General features: G+C 28.5%; 1 protein-coding gene across 2 annotated transcripts in view; it reads left to right on the top strand.

The window, feature by feature from the left end:
• Positions 1-722: 722 nt before the first annotated feature.
• LOC107451426 (uncharacterized) overlaps positions 723-7,976 on the top strand; it is a 66,033-nt gene continuing 58,779 nt past the window's right edge. For both annotated transcript variants that reach the window (XR_006225273.2, XM_043043376.2), the window contains exon 1: positions 723-1,197. The gene's annotated coding sequence lies outside the window, so the exon portion shown is untranslated. The remainder of the gene's footprint in view (positions 1,198-7,976) is intronic.

Raw genomic sequence — 7,976 nt, 5'->3', positions numbered from 1 at the left:
AAAAAAAAAAAAAAAAAAAAAAAAAAAAAAAAAAAAAAAAAAAAAAAAAAAACCTTTCGAGTCTTAACAATTAAATAAATAAAATTGAAAATTAGCAGATATAGTGATACACATAAAAAAATTACACACGTAAAATTATAATTATTCATTAAAAAAGAATTTTTTTTTTTATTAATAATAGTATTGACTTATAAGGGGTGAAGAACTATGATGACTAAGGAGCAATCTAGGGAGTTGGTGAGAGGAGCTTCCTAGTTATTTAAATAATAGTTACAAGGTATTTTCTATAATCTATTGAAATAGGAGGATATGTTTGAATTTAAAGGATGTCCCCATCACTATTAAAAGATAGGCACCCTTTAGTTGCATGATCCCCAAGCACCACCTTCAGTGTGCTCCCCTCACCCCTTGGTGCATTCCATCCCTTGTATGTGCAATTAGTTATTATTTATATTTATTGAGAAGTTATTATTTGCACATTAAAACTTTAAAAATGGCAATTTTTTAGGAGCTTATACTCTTGTGATAATAATTCTGACCCGGTTTTAAAACCGGAAAAACAATCTTAAAATTCTTCTTCGGGAGTTAGAAGAAAAACACAATAAAAAAAATCTCGGATGGTCAGAAGAATACAGAGGAAGTGTCACTCATTTATCGTCTGCTAAGATGGTCGAGCATGCGCTCTCATGCATATGATGGACAATCAATAGTTTTTTCGTATCCATAGAAACGGAAGCCGCTATCTGAAATGGCGACGACTTTAGAATTTCAAGGACGAATATTTTCCACTTCAATACTTTTTATAAAATAGCTTAATTTATATGGACGTCCGGAAATGAAAATACCTGTCAGAATTTGAAATTAGAATATTCTATGCGAGTTATTTTTGTTCCAACAGCTGGTGTATGTTACTGAGACTTAGAATACCGGTACAAGAACACGCGAAGGACTTTTTTAATGCGCTTAGAACGTCATTCGAGTGAAGATACTACTCCGAAGAGATAAATTTTTTCCCTATACAAGTGATAGAATTGTTCCTTCTAAGATAAATTTTTAAGATGAATTGACTGAATGGATTTATTTTCTTTCAACTGGTGAAATTGTGGTTATTGCATACTCACAAAAAAACACACTAAAAAAACGGATATCTAACGCCGGAAGTCACGTGACTGATGTCCATTCTAAGGCAATTAAATGGTAATTATTCTGCGTTTATTTGTAAATTATATTAAAAGAGGCTCTTTTAAATAAAAAACAGTAAGAAATATTTTGCATTAACATTTAACGATAAATTTCTTATTGTTATTAAGAATTATAAGTCAAAGTATTGTTACCTTATGCTTTATTTATGTAAATAACTTACAAATACAAATTTGTTGTCTTCAGATTTCTATATTATGTTAAAATAATATGTTAAAATTTTAGATTTTGTCTAAGAAATATGTGCAATTTTTTTCTAATCTTTATTGAAGTTTTTTTTTTTTTTTTTTCTTTCATTTGAAGCCTTATTTTTAGCTGAAAAGTACGTGTAGTAATGAATTTTATAAGTTCAAAGAATATTAATAATGTGTAATCATTTTATAAGAAATCTAAGATCGGAAGTCACGTGACTGATGTTCATTCTCAGACAACTGTTAATGGTAATTATTCTACATTCATTTGTAAATTATATAAAAAGCTTTTGTAATTAAATAAATAAAATATATTTTACTGCAACATTTCAAGATATATTTTCTTATGGTTAGTAAGAATTCTAAGTAGAAAAATTTTCACCATATGATTTAATTATGTGAAGGACTGTATGTTTTATTTATGTAAAAAATTCACTTCTACATTATGTTAAAATAGTAGCTTAAATTTTTGATTTCCTTAGAAATGTGTGAAATTTTTATTCTAGTTTCTATTGACGTATTTAAGTATTATCATTTCAAGCCATATTTTTAATTGAAAAGCATGCGTTTTAATATATTTTGTAGTTCAATAGAATATTGATAATGTTTAAACATCTTACAAAAAAAATTATTGCTCTTTATAAATTATTATTGTCTTAATATCTACACTGAGACTGCAGCATTCTATTAAAATTAAAGGTAGTTAAAGTTGCCCGGTAGTTAAAATACTAAATATTTTAACTACCGGGCGGCGATTTTTCAATCCATCAGCATTTAATGACTTGCTCTCCATTTCATTTCTTTAAATAAAAAAAATTTTCATTTCGTTTGTCATTTCTTTAAATAAAAAAAATTTGATTAATGATTTTTTAATTCGTGTAAAAAATTTTAAAAGAAATAAAAGCTTGATCTATAATTGGGACAAACTACAGCCAATTTCAAAAAAAAAAAAGAAGAAAAAAAAAGAGCGAGAGTCGTTAAAAGTCACTGGATTGCAAATTAGCTATTGGGCATGTTAACTACTTAAAAGGCTACAGTGGACCTTCAAAAAAAATTTTTTTTTTATCTTTAAAAGTGAATTTTTTTCTTCTTCCAACATGTATCTTAGCTAACTAATTATATTCTGAAAGTTAAGAAAAAAAATTTCCAGCCATTTTTGAAAAATTCAATTTTTTAAAAAAAAATTTAATAATTTTTAAAATGCTCCCAACGGCTTTTANATAAAAGCTTGATCTATAATTGGGACAAACTACAGCCAAGAGAAAAATTTCAACAAAAAAAAAAAAGAGCGAGAGTCGTTAAAAGTTACTGGATTGCAAATTAGCTACTGGGCATGTTAACTACTTAAGTGATTATAAAAAGTTATAAAACTCAAAAAACTTAAATATTTTATTTGCTCATAATTTAATTATACCTTTTGTTTGCTAGCTTAGTATATAGTTCAACTTGGCTACCACTTTAAAATTTTTCATAGGGCACTTTGAGTGCCAACATACATTCTAATGTAACGATAATCATGCATGCGTTTCAAACATTACATGTAGGTCATGTATATATCATGTAAATATTGTATGGGTAACAATGTATGGGTGAATAATGTATGGGTCATGCAAATATTTGTATGTAATTTCTGCCGACAAGTGGTTCATGTTGGCTCAGCTTTCATTCCTGATTGTTATCTGTTAGCTCGTAATTCGATATCGGAATACCCTTCAGACGCTCATCTCAGGATCTGCCTACTTAATAGAAAGATAAAGGTGCATCGACGTTCCTTGCTTGTTTCTGTTCTCTAAATTTATATGATCTGCCCCTGTAGAACGACAATGACGACACAAAGGTGTAGTAAAAATTTATATTGGTACTTAGCTGTTGAAATAATTTGTATTTTTTTAATACAGGGTATTGCATAAGTATGTCCCTTAGAATTAATTTTTACAGTCTTACTCAAAGATGAAGTTAAAAAAAAAAAAATTCTACAAGTTTTGGAGTGAAAAATAATTTTAAATTAATTCTACAAATCTAAAGTGTGGTAAAAAGTTATGTGCATAAATATTCTAATAAAATTAAACGTATACAATAGGGAGGCTTTTTTTTCTTTTAGTTTATAACCGGCGTAGAGAAGCCGTCCTAATTTTAAGTTTACGACTATCAATGTTTAACTCTATAGCCTCTTAATTTTGAACCCAACCCTGAAGACAAAGGAGCTCCTGGATAAAGCATAGGGACAAACTAGCCTTCGTGGTGGACTTTTTAAGGAAACTAACCTGCAATTGCATTGCATTATGGAGAGGAAAACCACTAAAACCTCCCATGGTGAGCCTGACGACAAGGGGACTCTAACACATGATCCGTCTACTACTGAGGATATTTTACTTCTGCACTGTGATCAGATCGAGACGGGTGTGGAATTCGTATCGACAAGCCATGGCTGGGATTCGAACCTGGGGCACTTCATGGAAAGGCGATTGCTCGATCCTCTGATCCACAACTGTTCAGACCCAATATTTTATCCATTTACATTTAAGGTTCTTTCTACAATTAAAAAAAAAGAACGCAACCACTAAAAGTTAATAATGCAAAACACACAGTTGGCACAATTGCCGAAAAACACATAGGGACTATTAAAAAAAGTGGTTATTGAACAATAAAGTGTAAAATTTGTATCGTCCAGAGTGGTAGATGGTGACGGAAAAGCACCCTCAAGTACGAAGTGTTAAATGAATTTACTTATCTACTATTTATTTTATGAACCTTAACCATAAAAGAAATCTACGTGGAAAGAATAGAACAAAACATTATCCAGTGTTACACTGTCATGCTACATACGATTTCAACTAAAAAAAGCTAAATTTATGTATAAAATTACATCTGCATTTATTATAAAAGTAATTTTAAACATACATTACCACATCTTAAGTGTTCTTAAGTGTAATTGCAACTGTTAAAATCCATTTTGTCTGAGTTTTTCGTTTGAAATGCTAACAAAAAGGGAAAGGGGTTTTGCTGCTTTCTCTAAAAATTAAGTGGCTGCAAAAATCAATTCAAGGTCATCTCTCAAATAAAATGAGTTAATAAGTTTGAAATGTTCTGAAATATTTTGGGAAATAGTGGATCTCAAAGAAAAGTTTGTTAAATAGAAAATTCACTTCGCTATTTGGAAGTTATTTTACGAAGAAATTTCCAAGATCATTTTGGTTCCTCGAAAAAAATCGCAAAATAGAGAAATTCGAAGAATGGAAGTTCATCTAATAGAAGTCCGACTGTAATTTTTTTAATTACTTATAACTAACTCCTTATAATGAACCTGACATTATTAACTTTATTAAACGACAAAGAATAAAATGGGCAAGTTACGTTATCAGAATGGACGAAAACCGTACCACCAAAAGATTTTTCAATGCCAGACCAGTTGGCATACGAAAAAGAGGCAGGCGGAATTTGAGATGGATAGATGGCCTGGAGAAAGACCTTTTGGTCTTAAAAACAAAAAATTGGAAAACACTAGCAAAAAAAAAACAAAAAAGAAATTAGCCTGGAAAAAACTTCTTGAGAAGTTCAAGGCCCACCGTGGGCTGTAGAGCCATTGAGGATAACTAGCTCCTAACAATAATTTTAAGTCTATTCTACTTTAACTAATTCTATTTCATTATCATAGTAAAAACAATAAAAGAAAATAGTTCAATAATAGTTTCATGCAATGCGTGTCGCTCAAACTAAGGGGTTTAAGTTGTTTTTGGTTGGTTAAAAAGAAAAAAAAAAGCTTTCATTCATGCTACATAAAATAAGTCAAGTTAGCTAAAGAATTCTGGAACTCATTCACGATAAGGCTATTTTCGTTTACAGTAATTAGTAAAAAGTTCTGTTCATTTTCAAAATTTTCGCTTTCTGCTGCAGTTGACACTTGTTTTTTCTCTTTTTAAAAAGAGAAGTTGTATCAAGTTGCATTTTCTGGAAGAGATGATGTAAATTCATTCATCATTCCAGTTTCTGTTTAAAATAGAAGAGCTCTGCTATCACATACCAGATTTATTGGTGAACTAGATAGAGAGTAATATTTTATGAAACGAGGTGTGTGATGAAAGAGGAAAAAAACCTTGAAAAAAAATTATTTATAATCTGTAAGTCCTTATCCAGAATTTAAAGCAGAAAGTGTTAAAAAATGCGACGTACGACGCAGAATAAAATCCGTACAGAAAAATTTATAGCAAAATTGTTTAAGTCCATCTTCTTACAGAACATTTTATGGCCAATTCTGAATGGAAAATTTTAGAATGCAGTTTAATTTTATAGCAGTTTGTTTCATTGAGTAAGAATTTGGTTAATTAATACTCCTTTTTTTTCAATTTTTTGTCGTTAAAAAATTGAATGTTAGCAATTCTAATGAGAGTTGTTTAATTTTTACTGTGCCCGAGGAACAATGGTAATTACCAGAGCTAAAATGTCAATACCTAAAAAATTCTAAAAAAAAAAAAAGGCTCGAAAACCATAAAAAATAGCTTTAAAATGAAAAAAATACCTTTTAAATTATCAACTTTATGTCGTTAATTAACTTGAAAAAAATATATAAATCGTATCCTGTTTTTATGAATTTTAAAAAAAAGTAAATTAGTGATTAAGATAAATTAGCAGTTCATGCATTAAATAAAATGTAAGTAAATAGCTAATTAAAATTTTTAGCTGATTAAGATAAATAAGAATTTATTAATCTTCAATTACTATCTTAAAGAACATCAGAATTTTACTGTACTATTAAATGCTTTTTGATGTTCTTAAAATTGAAAAAACGCCTTACATCCATAAGCTGATCTCTTGAAAAACTCCAATCAATATCCACACTTGTTATTGAAACATATTTAACATACAAGATTAAAGGGCAAAAATGTACATTAATTTATAAAGAAATAAATTAATTCATAAGCAAAATGCATTTTAAATTAATAATATCAATCAAAATTAATCAGAAAAATTGACTAAAAAAAGAAAGAAAAACCTAGAAAATAATAAAAAATGACCATAGAATATATAAGTAATGACATGAGAAAAAAAAAAACTAACCAAAAATAATATTTATTATCAATATTTCAGCTCTAGTAATTACCATAAGTCTGTTAAAAATACGACTTTTTTAAAATTCGATTTCTCTAGTTCACCGATTGCGCTCAAATTTTCTATTTTTCCCGGCATAATTACATTCAATTCATGGCAAATGATGTAAAAATTGTATATTTAACAATTAAAATTTCGTCGACATTTATTAAATAAAATAATAAAAAGTAATGAATTTTTAAAATTTATTCTTTGCATGGATTATCTTTGGATAATCGAATTTTGTAACTATGTGCAAAATTTTCGATAAAAATGTTCCCCAAATTTGGCAAAATCCGAAAAGGTAAAATTAACATTAAGGGGGCCAAACTTTGAACCGCTCTAATGACCAAACTATTTGAACCATATTTCCCAGATTGTGGCTACCTAGAAATCCGAATCCGGCTACAAAATGTATGCTTAATTAGAAATACGTTTTTGTATCTGATTTCGTAACTTAAAATATCGTTTGCTCTATTTAATTAGCATATTTGAAGTCGCCCCCTCAAACCATGAAGATTGAGTCAGAAAATTTATTAATAATAACAGACAATTAACTTATTGAATTCGTATAGAATTAAATTTCTTTAGTTGGGTATCCTTTGTGTTTTTTTAATCAAATTTTAAAAGAGTTTGTCGATTTGTTTTTTGGATAAATAAATATTACTACATTACGTTACTACATAAACATTATGTAGGGGTTAGGGAACTGCCCTTGCATCAGAAAGGTTCTGAGTTCGAATTCCGGGCAAGGCATGGATGTTCTTTCCTTCTCTGTGCCATCTGTCCTTCCTATGGGAGCAACGTTGGCCCACATAATATGGTGCCCTTGAAAGAGTGGTCAAAAAATCTGCCCTTCAGATGCCTGTATGATGTCCAGGTGGGTCATTCTAAAAGGTGGGCATTGGAGAGAAAAAATATTACCACATATATTTTTAATTCTATTCATTTGATTAAAAATGGTATTTAAATTGATATTTTTAGAAACTTTCAAGTAATTAGTTTATTTATATTAAAATTAAAATAATTTCTTTTATCGTATAAATCAACAAAGCAGATATTTTCTTCTTTTTTTAATACCCAAATTCAAAAAAATTAAAATTAATATTATCATCATGATTACGAAGAAAAAATAATTCCTCGGGGTAAGATAGATTAAAGATAATAAAATCATCAATTAATCAAAAAGAGTATAATTTAGAAGTATTCATTAAGAGTATAATTTTTTTCATAACAGTGTAAAAATAAGTTAACTAAGACAGATGAAAATTGAGATCCTTGTGGCATTACATCAATTTGAATAAAAATATATTTTCCATTATAAAGATAATTATTAAAAAGACAAAAATTGATTAGAATTTCCCAATAATCAAAATCGTAATTAAGGATATTTTTAAAATCATAGTAATAGCTCAAAGAACTTCTTTTAGTTAAAAAAGAGGAATGCTATTGAAAATTTGAAAATCTTAATTTTTTCTTTATTGTGCTATATATATATAT

Source organism: Parasteatoda tepidariorum, chromosome 8 (genome assembly GCF_043381705.1).
Source record: "Parasteatoda tepidariorum isolate YZ-2023 chromosome 8, CAS_Ptep_4.0, whole genome shotgun sequence".
In the NCBI taxonomy this organism is placed as follows: Eukaryota; Metazoa; Arthropoda; class Arachnida; order Araneae; family Theridiidae; genus Parasteatoda; species Parasteatoda tepidariorum.
Note: the sequence above shows the minus strand (reverse complement) of the source record. Positions and strands in the feature narration are given on the sequence as shown.